At 40.8% G+C, this 18,906-nt stretch overlaps 1 pseudogene; it reads left to right on the top strand.

Moving 5' to 3' along the window:
• Positions 1–7,429: 7,429 nt before the first annotated feature.
• On the top strand, positions 7,430–9,022 carry LOC118729577 (annotated as a pseudogene).
• The last annotated feature ends 9,884 nt before the right edge of the window (positions 9,023–18,906 follow it).

Below are 18,906 nucleotides of genomic sequence, written 5' to 3'. Positions count from 1 at the left end.
AATGCTGGCTTCATAGAAGGAGTTTGGATGTGTTCCTTCCTCTTGAATTTTTTGGAATAGTCTGAGGAGGACAAGTTTTAGTTCTTCCTTTAATATTTGGTAATATTCTCCAGTGAAGCCATCTGACCCTGGGCTGCTTTTTTTTTTCTTTTTTTTTTTTTTCTTCTTCTGGAAACTTTTAAATGACTGCTTCAATTTCTTCTATAGTTTGTGACCTATTGAGATTTTTAGATTCTTTCTGATTGAGTTTTGGAAGGTTTTATTTTTCTAGGAATATGTCCATTTTATCCAGGTTGTCCAGTTTGTTGGAATAGAGTTGTTTATAGTATTTTTTCATAATCATTTGTATTTCTGTGGGATCGGTTATTACTTCATCTCTGTCATTTCTGATTTTGTTTATTTGGGTCATCTCTCTTTGCTTCTTGGTGAGCCTGGCAAGAGGTTCAATGATCTTATTTATCCTTTCAAAGGTAAGGTTTTATTGATCTTTTGTATTGTTTTTATTATTTATTTTTTGTCTCTATGTTGTTTATCTCTGCTCTGATCTTTATTCTTTTCCTTCCTTCTGCCTATACTGGACTTTTCTTATTGCTCTCTTTCTAACTCTTTGAGTTGTAGGTTTAGATAATTTATTACCATTGTTTCTTGTTTTGTTTTTTTTTTGCAGTAGGCTTGTAGAGCTATGAACTTGCCTCTCAAGACTGCTTTCGCTGTGTCCCATAGATTTTGGATTGTTGTGTTTTCATTTTTGTTTGTTGCCATGATGTTTTGTATTATTTGATCTCTCTGGTAACCCTGTCATTGTTTAATAGCATGCTATTTAGCCTCCAGGTGTTTTATTTTGTTTATTGTTTTCTTAAAAATATATTTTATTGATTTTTTACAGAGAGGAATGAAGAGGGATAGAGAGCTACAAACATCGATGAGAGAGAAACATTGACCAGCTGCCTCTTGCACACCCCCTGCCAGGGATGTGCCCACAACCAAGGTACATGCCCTTGACCGAAATTGAACCTGGGAACTTTCAATCCATAGACTGACACTCTATCCACTGAGCCAAACCAGATTCGGCTGTTTATTGTTTTTATTGTAGTTTATTTCCAGTTTTATGCCATTGTGATCTGAGAAGATGCTTGATATGATTTCTATCTTCTTGAATTTGAAGAGACTTTGTCTGTTTCCCAACATATGGGCTATCTTTGAAATGATACATGTGCAAAAAATGACCCATTTACAATGTATATTCTCTGGCTTTGGGGTGAAATATTCTGAATATGTGAATTAAGTCTATCTGATCTAGTGTGTTATTTAGGATTCCTGATTCTTTGCTATTTTTTTTTTAGTTGATTTATCCAGTGGTGTTAGTGGGGTATTAAAGTCCCCTACTATGACTGTATTGTTATCAATCTCTCCCTTGTTGTATTCCAGAAGTTGTTTCATGTATTTGGGTGCTCCTATATTGGGTCCATATATGTTTATCAGAGTTATATCTTCTTGTTGAATTGCTCCCTTAGTATTAGGTAGGGGCCTTCTTAACTCTTGTTATGGCCTTTACTTTGAGGTCTATTTTTATCAGATATAGATATTGCTTTCTTAGCTTTTTTTCTTATTTCCATTTGCCTTATTTCCATCTCTTCACTCTCTGTCTGTGTGAATCCTTTGTTGGGGTGGGTCGCTTTCAGACAACAAATATAAGGGTCATGCTTTCTTTTTTTTTAATCCATTCAGCTACCCTATGTCTTTTGATTGATGCATTTAATCCATTTACATTTAATGTTATTATTGATAAGTACATGTTTGTTGTCATATTTTTTCTTAGTGTTCGTGGTTCTTCTTGCCTTTCTCTTTCTTCTTTTTACAGTAGTCCCTTTAGCATTTATTGCATTGCTGGCTTGGTAATAATAAACTCTTAGCCTTTTTTTGCTATGAAGCTCCTGATAACACCTTCAATTTTAAATGATAGCCTTGCTGGGTATAGTATTCTTGGGTTCAGTTCCTTGCTTTGCATCACTTTGTAAATTTCATCTCCTCTTGGTTCCTTTTTATGTTGGCAAAATTCTCATTCAGTTCCTATAATTCTCATTGTGTTGTGTGTATTTGTCATCCAGCCGTTTGAGCACCCTTATAACCATTACTTTGAATTCTTTTTCTGGTATGTTGCTAGCCTCAATTTCATTTAACTCTCTTTCTGGTTATTACTCTTTTTCTTTCCTTTGGGGATTGCTTTTTTGTCTTCCCATTTTTCCTGTAATGTTTTAATTGTAGATCCAATTGCTTTGCTACCCAGGTTCTTTTGGGGATGGTGCTACTGGTGTAATCTCTAAGGTCTCCTTGGCTTGGAAATCTAGTGTAGTTCCCTATTTGAGCTGTTTGGGTTCTCGATGTTGGCCTGTGAGCTGGAGAGGCACAACTGTGGTGTCTAGAAGTCAGCAGCCATGGAAGGGTGTGTGCCAATTTTTGCTGTCTTGCACCCTTGATTGAAATCACGCATGCCCAGTGGGGACTCACAGTGGTACCCAGGAACTGTATGTTGGGGTAATGTGGCTCATGGGGCCTGTGCTCTGGAAAGGCATGACTGTGGTGTCTGGAGTTCTGTAGTTGTGGGGTGGACAGACTCAGCTTCTGCTGCTGCACCTGTGGTGGATAGGTGCATGCTCCCAGTGGCAGTTCACAGAGGTACCTGCGTATGTTTGCCAGCGAGGCACACTGAAGCCTTCTGATGGGCCCTGGAAGTGTAGCCACGTAATTGAGGCATCTGTGGGCAGATTTCCAGGATGAGTGAATTCAGAATTTCTACTGCCGGGGGAGAGTGCACCCCTGTGTGTCCAAGATCACACATAGGAGACCTCACAGTGGCTCCCAAGAGTGCTCTGTGTATAGATGGGCTCAGGGTGCCTGCCTCTTGGAAATGCTCACCTGTGGAGGTGATGCACTCTGAGGTGCCCTGGCACTGAGGTTGAGCAGCTGGGGTGGTGTGGGCAGTTATTCAGGAAGAGGGAATTCAGAATTTCTACTGCGGGGCAGTTCACCCTTGTCTGTGCAGAATCACATCCAGCAGAGTCTCACAGCTTTTCCCCATAGTGCACTTTGGATAGATGGCTCAGGAGGTCTGCTCATTGGAAATGCGCAAGAGTGGAGGTTCCTTTGCCTGCGCAGAGCTCTGACACACTCTGAGGGGCCCTGGCACTGAAGTTGCACAGCTGGGGTGTCCGTGGACAGTTATTCAGGAAGAGGGAGTTCAGAATTTCTACTGTGGGGCAGCACTTCCTTGTCTGTACAGAATCACACCCAGAGGGGGCTCCCAGTGGCTCCCAGGCGCTGCCTAAGGCGTGGTGTGCCCTGGATTCCTGCACACTTGGAACCCACTAATGTGGTGTCCCAAGTTTTAGTGCTGGGGAGGAAGAAGATGCACTTACCACTGCCGAGCAGTGCACCTTTGGAGGTGGAGGTCCCAGAGTCCGTGGGTCTGCAGGTGGGGCAGCAGGATTTTGGCTGGGGTGGCTACTGGGTCACAGGGCAGTTTCAGGGCCTGTCTAGTTGGTGGTGCTGATGAGGTCCTAAAAAAAGGTTGTTCTCCCCTTCAAGATGGTGTGGGCTCTGTGCTAGAGTCCCGCAGTCCAGGAAGTGCCTGCAATGGTGGTAGTCTCTCCCTGTCCAAGAGAGCCTGGTCTGCCAGCCCCTGCTGCTCCTACAGGGATTTAACTGTCCCTCACTCACTCACATACTCACCACACACATCCACACACTCTCCTTTCATCCCCTCACTCACTCACTTCTCCCTCACCTCCATCCTGCTGGCCACCATCTTCCCTCCTCTACTTTATTTTTAAATTTATTTATTTATATTAAATATATATTTTATTGATTTTTTACAGAGAGGAAGGGAGATGGATAGAGAGCTAGAAACATCCATGAGAAAGAAACATCGACCAGCTGTCTCCTGAACACCCCCTACCGGGGATGTGCCCGCAATGTATATGCCCTTGACCAGAATCGATCCTGGGACCTTTCAGTCCGCAGGCCAATGCTCTGTCCACCGAGCCAAACTGGTTTTGGCTTTAAATTTATTTTTTAAAGTTTTTCATTTTTTATTGATTTCAGAGAGGAAGGGAGAAGAAGAGAGAGATAGAAATATCAATAATGAGAGAGAACCATTGATCGGCAAGCTCCCAAGTGGGGATTGAGCCTGCAACCTGGGCCTGTGCTCTTGACTGGAATTGAACCCAGAACCTTTGAGTCTGAGTCCACAGGCCAACACTATCCACTGAGTCAAATGGCCATAGTAAAATATTCTACTTTAGGTTTTTAAACTTTTGGGGTCAGATTATGTTGTAAAAATGGTAATAAATAAATAAATAAATAAATAAATAAATAAATAAAATTATTAAATTGTAACCACAAGGGAAACATTACAAAAAAAATCTTTATTGTTGAAAATATTACATAGATCCTCCTTTTCCCCCCCATTAACTTCTTCCAGCCCACTTTCTCCCCCTGCCCACCTCAGGGCTTCACAATTCTATTGTCTGTGTCCATGGGTTATGCATATATGCATACAAGTTCATTGGTTGACTCTTCTCACCCAACCTCTCTTGCCTTCCCTCTGAGGTTCAACAGTCTGTTCATACTTCTGTGTCTCTGGGACTATTTTTGATCATCAGTTTATTTAGTTCATTAGATTCCACATATGAGTGAGATCATGTGATACTTATCTTTCTCTGTCTGTATTATTTCCCTCAGTATAATACTCTCCAGGTCCATCCATACTGTTGCAAGTGGTAAGAGTTCTTTCCTTTTTATTGCTGCATCGTATACCATTGTGTAAATGTGCATGGTTTTTTTAAATTTATTTTATTTATTTATTTATTTATTTATTTATTTATTTTTTATCCACTCAACTTCTGATAGGCACTTGGGCTGTTTCTTAGTCTTAGCTATTGTAAATTGTGCTGGTATGAACATACGAGTGCATACATTCTTTCTCATTGCTATTTTGGGTTTCTTAGGATATATTTCCAGAAGTGGGATCACTGGGCCAAATGGCAATTCCATATTTATTCTTTTGAGAAATCTCCATACTGTTTTTCATAATAGTGCACCAAACTACATTCCAACCAGAACAAGGGTTCTCTTTTCTCCATATTTTCGTAAGCATTTGTCATTTGTTTTGTTTATGATAGCAATTTTGACAGGTTTGAGGTAATACCTCATTGTCATTTTAATTTGCATCTCTCTTATGATTAGTGACTTTGAGCATTTTTTCATATGTCTCTTGGCCATTTATGTGTCCACTTTGGAGAAGTGTCTATTTAGGTCCTTTGCCCATTTTTTAATTGGATTGTTTGTCTTCCTTTTGTTAATCTGTATGAGTTCCTTATATATTATGGATATTAACTCTTTTTTTTAATATATTTTTTTGAGAAATCAGTTTATTATCTAATTTGAGATACCTTGTAAGTAACTTTCTGTCTCTCTCTGGCAGCATTTAAAATTATTTCTTTGGCCAAAACTGGTTTGGCTCAGCGGTAGAGTGTCGGTCTGCGGACTGAAAGGTCCCGGGTTCGATTCCGGTCAAGGGCATGTACGTTGGTTGTGGGCACATCCCCGGAAGGGGGCGTGCAAGAGGCAGCTGGTCAATGTTTCTCTCTCATCGACGTTTCTAGCTCTCTATCTCTCTCCCTTTCTCTAAAAAAATCAATAAAATATATTTTTTTAAAATTTTTTCTTTGTCTTTTATATTTGACAATTTAATTATGATATGTCTTGGTGTTAGTCTTTTTTGTTTATCTTGATTGGGACTCTCTGTGCTTCTTGGACTTGTGTGATTTTTTTTCTTCTTAAAGTGAGGTACGTTTTCTGTCATTATTTCTTCAAACAGGTTTTTTATTCCTTCCTCTCTTTCTGGCACTCCTATTTTGTGGATGTTGTTTCATTTCATGTTGTCCTTAAGCTCCCTTTGACTCTCCTCCTGCTTTTAAATTTTTTTCCAGTTGCTGCTCTGCTTGGGTGTTTTTTTCTACCATGTCTTCTAACTTGCTGATTCATCCTTCAGCTTCTAGTCTACTGTTGAAACCTTCCATTGTGTTATTTATTTCATCTATGTCATTCTTCATTTCCTCTAAATTCTTACTTATGTTGGCGTATTTTCCATTTATCTCCTTATAATTCTCATTGAGTTGTATGTATTTACTCCCCAGATATTAGAGCACCCTTATAACCATTACTCTGAATTCATTCCCTGACAAATTACTTGTCTCCATTTCACTTAATTCTTTTTCTGGTGATTCCGCCTTTCCTTTCATTTGGAGGTTGTTTCTTTGTCTTCCCATTTTTGCTCTTCCTTTGAATTCTTTTCTATGGATTAGATCAAACTGCAATGCCACCCAAATTTTTTGGATTGGTCTTATGTAGTAGATGTGCTGTGGAACCCAGTGGTGCAGTCTCTCAGGTCTCCTGGGCTGGGTGTTCTATGGATGCTTCCTATTTGAAATATTTGGGTTCTCCTGATGTTGTTGGGTCTTGAATGTTATTTTCCCATTCATGGATGGAGTCTCCTCTCAGGGTGTCTGATTATGTGGCTCTCTCCCTACCATATCATGCCAGCTGTTGTGGAGTTGCTGGATGAATAGCACAAAATAAAACATGACAAGATATGACACAGAAAGAAGAGAATACAAATGTATACAATACACCTATAATCTCAAAAAAGTGACCACTAGAGAAAAGAGAATTAGGAAAGAGAAAACAGCAAGAATGCTAGAGAAAAAGAAAGAAAGAATATGTGGAGAAAACAGAATAAAACAATCAAATAAACCAAAGGGTACAAACAAACAAACAAACAAACAAACAAAAAAACACCTTGCAAAGGTGGGGGGCTGAATCTGCAGATGCAGAGATTAAATAAAGAAAATTAGGTAAGGAATTGGAGGAATAGGGGAAGGACCATGGTTTATAATAGATGAGAAAGATAAGAAATGAGAAGACAAGAAAAGAATTTTTTTGAAAAGAAGAATAGAGAGCTATAGACCTATATTTAGAAAGAGAAACAAGTCTTAAAAAAAAAGTAGGAGAAGAAATGAGCAAGAGAAGAGAGAGAGAATAAAAAGATTGATTAGTGAATAAATAGAAAAGAGAAGGGGAAATGGAATAGGAGCAGGGAGAAATTAGATATACGAATAAACAAAAAAAGACTAGAATAATATGTAACACATCAATAAAACAGATAAAGAAGATCACTTTTAAAAATGAGAAAAAAAGAAAGGAAAGAGAAAAACTAAAAAGGAGAAAGGAGAAGAAAAACTGGAGGAAAAAAGAGAGGAAGAGAAAAGTGCAAAATAATAATAATAATAATGATAATAATAATAATAATAAATAATTATAAATAAGTCCCACCTCCACCAACACAGAGCTGTGGTCAGGACAGCTGAGGATGGCCGGAGCTCAAGCTCCTGCCAGATGGCAGTCAGAGCAGCAGCCTGTGGTGTTGCTGGTCTACGTACTGGAGGAAGACAAGGAGTTGGAGAATGAGGCATGTGCCATCCTGGGTGGCAGTGACTCCAAGAAGAAGTACTACTTTCAGGGCCCAGTAAAAAAAAAACAAAAAAAAAACAAAAACAAAAACACACACACACTATATGCCTGTGGTACCTGCACCCCAAAGGAAGAAGAACCAGTAGGAATTTGCCTAGCTTGCAGTTATGAACGTTATGGAAGTCAGAAACTCTGTGAGCTATATACAAAAAGAAATTTTCATTGTGATTGTGGAAACAGCAAGTTAAAAATTTTGGAATGCAAATTATTTCCTGACAAAGCAAAGATAAATTCTGGCAATACATACAATGACAGCTTTTTTGGATTGTATTGCATTTGTAAGAGATCTTATCCTAATCCTAATCCTGAAAATGAGATTCCAGATGAGATGATCCAGTGCGTAGTCTGTGAAGAATGGTTCCATGGAAGGCATCTTGGTGCCATTCCCCCTGAGAGTGGGGATTTCCAAGAGATGGGATGCTAGGCCTTATGAAGCATTGCTCTTTCTTGTGGACTGATGCTGCACAATTGGTAGAAATCAAAGTATCTGTTGAAGATGATGGATTGGCACTGAATGTTGATGGAATAGGTGATGAGAAAGTTACCAAACCTGATAATGGAGATTGTCATGATAGTCCCCTCAAGGAAGATGTTCCAGAACATGCAAAGGATGCTGCCAAGCAGTTAAAACAGAACAGATTAATAAACCATGTGCCAACTCTAGTTCTGAATCTAATTTCCAGACAGTGGTTAAGAATCAACATCTCAATACAGAATCACAGTCTGGCTGAAAACTTCAGGAGCTTAAAGCTAAGCATTTTATAGAGAAAGACACTACCACATTTTGGCCCCTGAACTAGAGTAGCAAGTTATATACCTGCAAAGTCTGTGTGAAAACGGATGGCAACCTAGATGCCCTGTTCCTGACAGATGAATATGACACAGTTCTGGCTGATGAAAACAAAGGCAAGGTTGACCAGGTGGCTGACAGGACAGATCCTTTAACTGATACCCTTAACAGCATGAACAGAGTCCAGCAAGTAGAACTCACTTGTGAACATTATGACTTAAAGACTGAACGTAAAGACCATCTAAAGAGATTTGCTGATAAAGGTACAGTTGTAAAGAGAGCACATCCAGCAGTTCTTTAAAGAATTTCCGTCAAAAAAAGAGAAGAAGAGTGGATGGGCTGCAGCATTATGCAGCTAAAGCAGAGTATGGCTCCTCAGCCAGGCGATGGAAATGCCACTTCCAGGAATATGTTTCACATTTGCTCCTCTTCCATCCTCTCTGTGGAGAGGCCTCCTCCTCTGACCTTGAGCTTCTTTCACTCTCCTTCACTGCAGTAGCCACAGTGTTCACAACCAGCATTCTTTCTGACTCAGCTAAAACCAACTCGTTCCACAGATTTCGGCTCCTAAGACACCCCCTCTCTATCCAGGGTTATTTGCTTATAAGTTTTAAGAAGTTTGATTTGGTTTTGAAAAAGTAAAATAGCCGAAGCCGGTTTGGCTCAGTGGTAGAGCATCGGTCTGCAGACTGAAGGGTTCCAGGTTCGATTCTGGTCAGGGGCGTTGTGCGTTGGTTGTGGGCACATCCCCAGTGGGGGTGTGCAGGAGGCAGCTGGTCGATGTTTCTCTCTCATCGACATTTCTAGCTCTCTGTCTCTCTCCCTTCCTCTCTGTAAAAATCAATAAAATATATTAAAAAAAAAAGAAAGAAAAAAAAGAAAAAGTAAAATAGTTTCTTTTCTAATCTTTTGGTCTTTAACTCCTGCATGTGCCTACTCTGCCACAGAGCTTTTGTCTTCCAGCTTTGGGGACATCTTCCTGCAGCTAAAACCTCTCTAGGTCCCCTCACCCCTCTGATCGTGGTGCTTTGGGTCAAAGCTTCCTCAAGCCTGGTCGCTCCTTCTCCCACACTTCTCCTTTCTGAAGCTTAATCAGAGCTTACAGGGGATCTCACAACTTGTTTCCTCTGGACCCAACCTCTGAAGTGGCCAGATTGATGGTTTCATGGCATGTTATAGGCAGGGAGATTGGCTGATGGCAGGATTGAGGAAACCAAACTTTGATAGGAATTTTACTAATAAATATAGTGTAAATGTCATTCACAATTCTGCTGGCACTAGCATGTTAGAATTTCAGAACTGTGGTGCTCACAGGGCTTCCTGGAGAAAACATGCCATACAGTAGTCTCTCTCCTGCTGCCTACAAAGCAGACTGGGCGCTACCCTGTGAAATCTTGGTGGTTTCCAAAAATCCTCTGTATTTCTTTATATTATCAGGGGTATTCATAAGCATATATTACAAACAAACCTATTTTGATATTGTTCTGTTATGAAAATATTACTAGAACCCTAATAAATTATTTCCCCCTTATAAAAATCTATACTAATAATAGAGGAATATGCAAATTGTCAGAGAGATCAAGCCAGGAGGAAAGAGCAGTTAGGGGGATCAGGCTGGCAGAGGAGAATAGTTAGGGCCATCAGGCCAGCAGGGAAGCAGTTAGGGGCATCAGGCAGGCTGGCAGGTGAGTGGTTAGGAGCCAGTGGTTCCAGACTGCGAGAGGGATCCTGGATTGGAGACGATGTAGGCCAGGCTGAGTGGATCCCCTTCCCCCAATGCACAACTGCACTGGGCCTCTAGTGTGTATGTATGTGTGTATATATATACTACACACACACACACACACACTTAGATGCTGTAGGCACTGCCTTTTGCTTTTAGCAACCTGCTTGAGGTTCCAAGTGATCCACAGGTCCACTGCTTGTCTGTCTCCACAGGCCTTGGCTGCAAGCAGGCGGGGCCAATCTGCCCTCTTTGCCCGTCTGCCAGCTGCCAATCTTAGCCACTCAAGTGTCTGTTTCTGACAGGGCTTTAGGCAGGGTTGGTGCTGTTTCACTTTCAGGGAATATGGTGGGTGTTTTTTCCTGTCCTAGAGCTACTCCTCCGTGAGTGACCCAAATATTACTCTGCCTTGGTTGGACAGCTCCTGTATGGAGACCAATGGAGTTTTTATCAGTCTCGTAACCAGAATAAGCGGGGAGGATGACCCCTCTTCCAATCCCGTCACTGAGGATTTCTTGAAACTATTCTGAACGTAAGCTTGGTCTCTGCCTTTGTTCCCTCTGTAAAGCTCAAAATACAAGATGTGGTAGGCTGTATCACCTGCCCTGAAGCTACTGGGAGGAGCTGGCTTCTCTGGGGCCGCTTAGGTTTAGAAGCCTAAGAATGTCCCAATGAAGGACTCCTGGCCACGTCTCCCTGCCCTGCTTCCCTCCCCAGCCTCTCCCCAGGCATCTCAAGTCTGTGTCTCCTCCCTGCAAAGTCTTGGGTGAGTGATTGCAATAGAAAAGTCCCATGTTCTGGGCTTGGAGTATAAAAACAAAGACAAGACAAAACAAAACAAAAACAATAATGAAACCGTAGCTTTCTCTCCCTCCAGTGCCTCGCTGCTTTCCCCTCATGGTGCTGCTTTTTGTGGTGCAGCCCTTTCTGGCTGTGGTCTCAGGTCCAGACTCCCCAGCAGCCAGCAGTCCTGCGTCTTTTCCTTTTCACACTTGGATGCTATGTCTGCCTCATGGGACATGGCTCTAGTGCTCAGCCTGGCCCCAGCTTCTATTTTTTCTGAGGAAACTGATGCTCCCATAAAGCAGCTTCCTCCAGCTCCCTCTTGGCCTGCTGGCCTGCTGGCCTGCTGCCCCTCTTGAGCCACCCTTCCTACTGTTCTCCAGGCATTTTTTGTCTTCCTTGCTATAAGTTGCCTCCTCAGCTTGGCCTACTTTTTTAACTCCAGGTGGATTATGGAGGGCTCCAAAGCTTTGTATTACCGGTCTGGCCCTGGGATGAGGTGCACAACATGTCTGCCTATTTGGCTGTCATTCTCTTCCATCTCAAAGGAAACATTTTAAAACAACAAATATATCTGGTATTTCACCCTCATAGTACATTAAAAATTATCCCATGGGGTCCTTACCCATATGTTCATATTATTTATATGTAAATATAATTATATGTACATTCTACCTTTTCATTGGTGAATAACATTGAGGTTTTTATATAGTTTCTTAGAGGAGTTTTAAATATATGAAATGTTTTTGTAGTTTACCATGATACCCTTAAAAATGTTTTACACCGTAAGGTTATTAGGAAGTGGTGGCCATTCTGTTTTACCTATTGCTGTTGTTAAGATTAACATATTTATTAATACCCACTAATGAAACACATGCCTAGACTAGTCTGTGAAATGGATAAAAGCATACAAAAAAGCAACCCATCAAGACTTTGGTGATTCTTTTCTTCAGGAATGGTAAGAACAATAGCTCTTGTCATTCATCCTTATTCAGTTGACTGATATGAACTGGATACCTGCAGTGGTCAAGGCATTGTATGAGAAATATTCTAGAACAGTCAGTTCCTGCCCCCAACCTTGGGTGCCATGTGAGATGGGAGGGACACAAACTAAGTCTCATGGGGTCTGCAGGATAAAGGAACTATTTTGGGCCACAGTGACTAGGGGAGATAGTATGAAGGTAGTGGATTTTTAATTGGGGTTGAGAAATGGATAGGGAAAGACCAAAAACATTGTATATATCAGAGATGGACAAAAGCAAAGTCACTGAAGAAGGGACCCATCAGGCATGTTAGAGCAATGAGTGGTCCACATTCTTTGAGTCACAGAGTTCACATGGGGAAATGGCCTTGGAGTAGCCAACAGCATGGATTATGGAGGGCTTAAACTTTAAGCCTTAAAGCTTTGTTTACATGGAAAGCCATAGATAGTTTTAAAATAGATGAGTGACTTCAAAACAGAGTTTTAAACTATTAATTTGAGTGGTTTTGTTCAAGATCTGACCCTGAGCCAGTCTGTAGGCAGAGAACACAGTTTAATGGCCAGGGAGTGGTGTCAGAAATAGGAAGTGAGGGTTACTAGGCAGAAGAACGGGCAAAAGGATGGGTACACTTTGGAACTGAAGGAGAGGAAAATATGAATGGTTATTGTGAGGATCTGAGTTTGGGATGCTGAGAGATGTCACACTGAAAGAGGACGAGTAGGGGGAAATACCTAGTTCTAGGCAGATCCTCAATACCTTTAGACATGGTGAGTTTGGGATTCAGGTGTAATAATGAAGCTAAAGGGTAAGGTGGAGAGAGACTGGAGTTTGATCACAAAGAAATACAGACTTAGAATGGATGAGATCTCAGAAGGAGAACTTAAAAGGAAAAGAATAAAGTGCGGAAATTTTGGGTATGACCACATTTCAAAAGAGAAAGATGAAAAAAATAGGGCACAACCAGAAGCTACAGTAGATGGTCAGCAAATATATTCCTGTGGGGTAGGAGTAGGGGCTGAAAAAAGGGACAGGTCTGTAGTGCCAGATGCATTGGGGGAAATGAAGGTGTTGAGTTAAAACCTTTTTACTTTTGATAAAGTAACATTGCCTCCTTTTGAGAATTTGCTGATGGAAGGGAGAGGAGGTGGGATGTTCATTTCCTTTTCAAGGCTAGCCTGAAGTAAGCACTTCTTTCGTCAGAGGGCAATGCGTTTTGGCTCCTACTCCTTAGAAGAGTCCATGGAGCAGTGGATCTTGGCACCCACTGGTTCTTCTCTATCCTGAGAAGGCAACATTGGTTGCCTCTTGTCACAATACAGTCTAGGAACAGATTCAATACATTGTAGAACTGGAAGGTTTACCCCTGATAGAGGAAATTTAACAGGAATTGAGTTAAAAAATGAAACAAAACTCATAGTTAACACCTATGCCAAAAGAGAAAGGGAGAAAATCCTGTTACATTTAACCTTCTCAGAATGGTGGGTCTTACTGGCTAAATCTGTTTGCATGTGGAAGTTAGCAGAATTCCCTTTCCTCCTATTCTTTCCAAACATCAGCCAATGTTGGACAACCTAAATCCAAAATGCCCCACACGCCTTAGCCTAGTGACTGATTTAAAGAATTTCAGAGATGAAAGGGACTTTAGAGTTCACTGTTGGATTGTAAATAGGGATTGGCAGTCAAGACCTGTCCTGACCTTTTTTGGGTTAAAGCTTTTCTGGCTCACATGTTGCCTATGACTGCTTTCCAGAGATGATGGCAGAATTGAGTAGCTGCATCAGACACTATGTGGCTTGCAAAATCTAAATTAATTATTGTCCAGTTCTTTACAGAAAGCTTGAGAAAACCTGGGTTTGAGTGCTGGCCACCCATGGACCTTTTTCAGCCTGGGCAAAGTGTGATGCTTTTCAAAAGCATCAGGAATACTTTTTGGAAGTCAGAATTTTCCATCCAGTGGCTTTGGCTGGATTCCAGATAGTGTCTATTCATGTGGCTGTTGAGCTGGACTGGGCACATGTCTCTGGCCCGTTGAGCTGGCACAATCAGAGTGCTGCAGTAAGCAGGGCAAGTAGGGCACACAGGAGAGTGGAGTGAAAGCCAGATTAGAGGCTGCAATTAGAGCCGGCGCGCGTGCTCACTGCCCTTTCATGGCTGCACGGTCTGAGCTCAGAGTACTGTGTATTAGAAAACACATCGCCGGCTCTTGGAGGCACAGAATCGATGACAGTGCTTTAAACATGTTTTGTTCAAGCAAATGAAGCACAGCCATTTTGGAAAACAGGGAGGCTAAGCTGGAAAATAGCTGAAAATAAACTTCTTTACTTTAGTTGGATGTGACACGATGCTCTTCTGATAGTTTGTGAGCACCCGAGTCTTGTTTTGGGATAGATGCAAAAATGAGAGTTAGCTAACATTTGGTCAGAAAGTCCACCAAACTATCATGCATTGACTGGAGTAAAGAGAAGTGAGAAGTCCTTCCAAGTAGTGAGACATGTGTTGCTGGGCTGTGAATAGGGTTCTAAATCAATATAATCTTTTTGGGAAGCAGCTTGGCAATATGCATAGAAAAGTCTGAATGGAGTTTATCCTTTTACTCAATAATTCCACTTTTAGAAATTTGTCCTAAAGCAATCAGAAATGTGGGAAAGATGTATGCACAACAAGCATTATTTAAAACTAAGGGCCCGGTGCATGAAATTTGTGCACGGGGGCAGGAGGGTCCCCTCAGCCCAGCCTGGACCCCTCCAATCCGGGACCCTCAGGGGATGTCTGACTGCTCACCTGCCTGCCTGCCTGATTGCCCCTAACTGCCCCCTCCCCTGCCGGCCTGGTCACCCCAACTTCCTCCCTACCAGCCTGGTCACCCCTAATTGCCCCCCTGCTAGCCTGATTGCCTCTCACTACTGCCCCCAACCAGCCTGGCTGTCTCTCACTGCCCCCTTGCCAGGCTGGTCGTCTCTCACTGTCACACCTGCCGGCCTGACCATCCCACACAGCCTGCTGGTCAGTCATTTGGTCTTCCCTCACGAACCCCCCGCCAGCCTTGTCGCCCCATTCAGACTGCTGTTCAGTTGTTATCGTGAGGGTGTAGTGACCCTTTTATTGGTATAGACATCCCCAAATTGGAAATATATGTCCAATTGAATACTGATTAAAGCACATGTGTCAAACACAAGGCCCGCGGGCCAAATCCGTCCCGCCAGGCCTTGCAATGTGGCCCGCACCGCGCTGTCATCACTGCACTCCGCTGCGTTTCCATCACAATGACAGTTTATGACTGTTCAGTAAACCATTCGGCCCGCGATTTAGGCTGGATTTTAGATTTTGGCCCCTTCTCTGATTGAGTTCGATACCCCTAGCTTAAAGAAATTGTTGTATATTTACATGGTGGACCATTATGGAGCTTTAAAATTATGATTTTAAAGACAATCATAACATGCAGAAATGTTTATAATATATTAAATTAAAAGTATCATAATAAATACAAAGTCTGATCCTAGTTTTTTATATGCTTACACTTAGAAAATATCTAAAAGAAAAAGCCTCAAAATGTTAGCAAGGAGTATCTAAAGTTGGCAAGATTATTTTTTTTTAATTGAGTGATGAGATTTTAAATGTCTTTTATGTTTTATTCATGCTTTTGTGTTCATACTTTCATTATAATGTATCTTGGTGTAGATTTTTTTGCTTGAAATTTATTAAGCTTTTTAATTTATGCATAAGTTCTTTCATTAATCCTGACAAATCTACAGCTGTAATCCTTTCAAATATTGTCACTGCTTTGTCCCTGTTTCCTTTATATATATATATATATATATATATAAATTTATTAAATTAAATATATATGTAAATTAAATATATATTTATAAATATATATAAATAAATCATATATGTGATTTATTAAATTAAATATATGTATATATAATTTAATAAATTTTTATTATTCAGATTATTGCGATTGTTTCTCTCCCCCCCCATAGTTCCCCTCCAACGGTTCCCACACCACCTTCTGCCCGTACTTCCCCCCCACTGTCCTCATCCATAGGTGTATGATTTTTGTCCAGTCTCTTCCTGCACCCCCATACCCCTTTCTCCCTGAGAATTGTCAGTCCACTCGCTTTGTATGCCTCTGATTCTATTATAATTTCACCAGTTTATTCTGTTCCTCAGATTTTTAATGCACTTGATTTTTATTTTATTTATTTTAAAAAATATATATTTTATTGATTTTTTTACAGAGAGGAAGAGAGAGAGATAGAGACCTAGAAATGTCGATGAGAGAGAAACATCGACCAGCTGCCTCTTGCACACCCCCTACTGGGGATATGCCCACAACCAAGGTACATGCCCTTGACCGGAATCAAACCTGCGACCCTTCAGTCCGCAGACTGACGCTCTACCACTGAGCCAAACTGGTTTCGACAATTCACTTGATTTTTAGATTCATTTGTTGATAGATATGTATTTGTTGTTCATAATTTTTATCTTTACTTTTTTATTCTTCTTCCTCTTCTTAAAGAATACCTTTCAGCATTTCATATAATGATGGTTTGGTGGTGATGAACTCCTTTAGCTTTTTCTTACTGTGAAACTCTTTATCTGACCTTCAATTCTAAATGATAACTTTGCTGGGTGTAATAATCTTGGTTGTAGGTTCTTGCTATTCATCACTTTGTATATTTCTTGCTACTCCCTTCTGGTCTGCATAGTTTCTGTTGATAAATCAGCTGACAATCGTATGGGTGCTCCCTTGTAGGTAACTAACTGTTTTTCTCTTGCTGCTTTTAATATTCTCTCTTTGTCTTTGTCCTTGGCATTTTAATTATGATGTGTCTTAGTGTGATCCTCTTTGGATTCCTCTTCTTTGGGGTTCTGTATGCTTACTGGACTTGTAAGTCTATTTCTTTCACCAGGTGGGGGAAGTTTTCTGTCATTATTTCTTCAAATAGGTTTTCAGTATCTTGCTCTCTCTCTTCTTTTGGCACCCCTATAATTCGGATGTTGGTATGCTTGAAGTTGTCCTAGGGGCTCCTTACACTATCTTCAAATTTTTGGATTCTTTTTTCCTTTTGCTTTTCTGGTTGAATGTTTTTTGCTTTTTTGTATTTCAGATCTTTGACTTGATTCTTATGTTCTTATAGTCTGTTGTTAGGTCTCTGTATAATGTTTTTTGTTTTGTTTTTAATTTCAGTCAGTGTATGTTTAATTTCTAGTTGGTCCTTTTTCATATCCTCGAGGGTCTCGCTAAATTTATTGGCCTTTTCTAGGAAATTCTTGAAAAACCTTATAACCATGGTTTTGAACTCTATATCCAGTTTTTTACTTTTCTCCATTTCTTTAGTTTGTGATCTGTTTCTGTGTCTTCGCATTTTGGCTGCTTCCCTGAGTTGGTAGAGTAGCTTTGTGTGCTAGGTGTCCTGTATGGCCCAGTGGTTCAGCCTCCTCAGTTACCTGAGGTGCACACTCTTGGTGCTCCCCTTTGTGGACTATGTATACAGCCTTGTTGTAGTTAAGTCTTGATTGTTGGTATCACTGGGAGGAATTAACCTCCAGGCCAATTGGCTGTGAGGATCAGCTGTGTCTATGCTGGGAGAACTTCTGTGCTGAAGACAGCCTTATGAGACAAGACTTGCAAAGTTGCAAAAGCTCTGTGCTCAGCTTGGATGGGGCAGTCTCAGGGCTGATCAGACAGCCTTGGCTTCCTGTCAGCTCTGCCCTATGAGGCCCCTGGGTCTCAGTGTCCCTTGATAATTGCTGCAGTCCTCTCTGCATGCACTTGTGCACCTCCATACCTCTGCTTTTTGCAGCTCCCCTGAGTTTCTGTGCGCTCCTCTCTTTTCCTGACAGTATGGGGTTCAGTGCAGTTGGAACTGGGGTTCAGTTCGGTCAGGAGCTTCCGTCTCTCTCCCACTAGAGAAAGCCAGCCAGGCACTCAGCCACCCATCCTCTCCACATGCGTGTCTCTGTACCTCAGCCTTTTGCAGCTTCTCTGAGTCTCCGTGTGACTTGTTCTTTTCTTCCAGTTGTAGAATTTCCATTCAGCCAGCTTTCCTGTGGTTATGGATGATGTCTATTCTGTCTTTCAGCTGTAGTTTTGAATTGTTGTGCGAGGCAGCAGTTTAGGTGTTCACCTATGCCGCCATCTTTGTTTCTCCTTCCTTGGGTGAGGATTTTAAAAACTCTTTTAGTATATTGATTTGAGGTCCATTAGACCTTCCCTCTATGTTCTTTATGTTTCAGAACCTCTTTTTCATACTGCCATTTCTTTGACTCTCCATGCAACATACTAGATAACTTCTTCATCTATATCCATATCCATATCCATATCCATATCCATATCTATATCTATATCTATATCTATATCTATATCATCTATATCTATATCATCTATATCTATATCATCTATATCTATATCTATATCTATATCTATATCTATATCTATATCATCTATATCTATATCTATATCTATATCTATATCTATGTCGATATCTGTCAGATAATCAATTCTTTAGCTGTGTATTAAGTCTATCCATTGAGTTTAAATTGCAATGATTATTTTTAAATTTCTAGAACTTTCCTTTGGTCATTACAATTTCTTGTTCTATTTTTTTTTCTCAGGGGAAAATAGATTTCTTTACTTAAAATTGCTTTTTCTTTTTCTTTTTTCTGTGTAACTACAAGTTTACTAGGGAGGAGAGAATTTCCCCCAGCCTGTGCCTCCAGTCCCCCACTCATCACAATTCTAACAACCTTCCTTTTCCCCATCCTCTTGATTTTGGAGTGCTAAAAAAGACACCTAATTTCTGGGGAAATTGAGGAAAATACATACACAAGCACTCCAGCCTTTACTTAATATATTTTGCAATAAGCCCCACCCCATTCTTTCCCCTTCAATGTGTAAATACTAGTTTAAAAAAAAAAACAAAACACTTAAGGACATGTTACAGGGGAAGGTGGCATTTCTTCAAAATTACTGAGTTTAGCTCTGCCCAAAGGTTGTGGGAAGATGGAGAATAGGCCAGCCAAGCAAGCCCCCG

This window comes from Pipistrellus kuhlii, unplaced genomic scaffold, assembly GCF_014108245.1.
Source record: "Pipistrellus kuhlii isolate mPipKuh1 unplaced genomic scaffold, mPipKuh1.p scaffold_m20_p_3, whole genome shotgun sequence".
In the NCBI taxonomy this organism is placed as follows: domain Eukaryota; kingdom Metazoa; phylum Chordata; class Mammalia; order Chiroptera; family Vespertilionidae; genus Pipistrellus; species Pipistrellus kuhlii.
The sequence above is the reverse complement of the archived record's forward strand: the minus strand, read 5'-3'. Positions and strand labels throughout refer to the sequence as shown.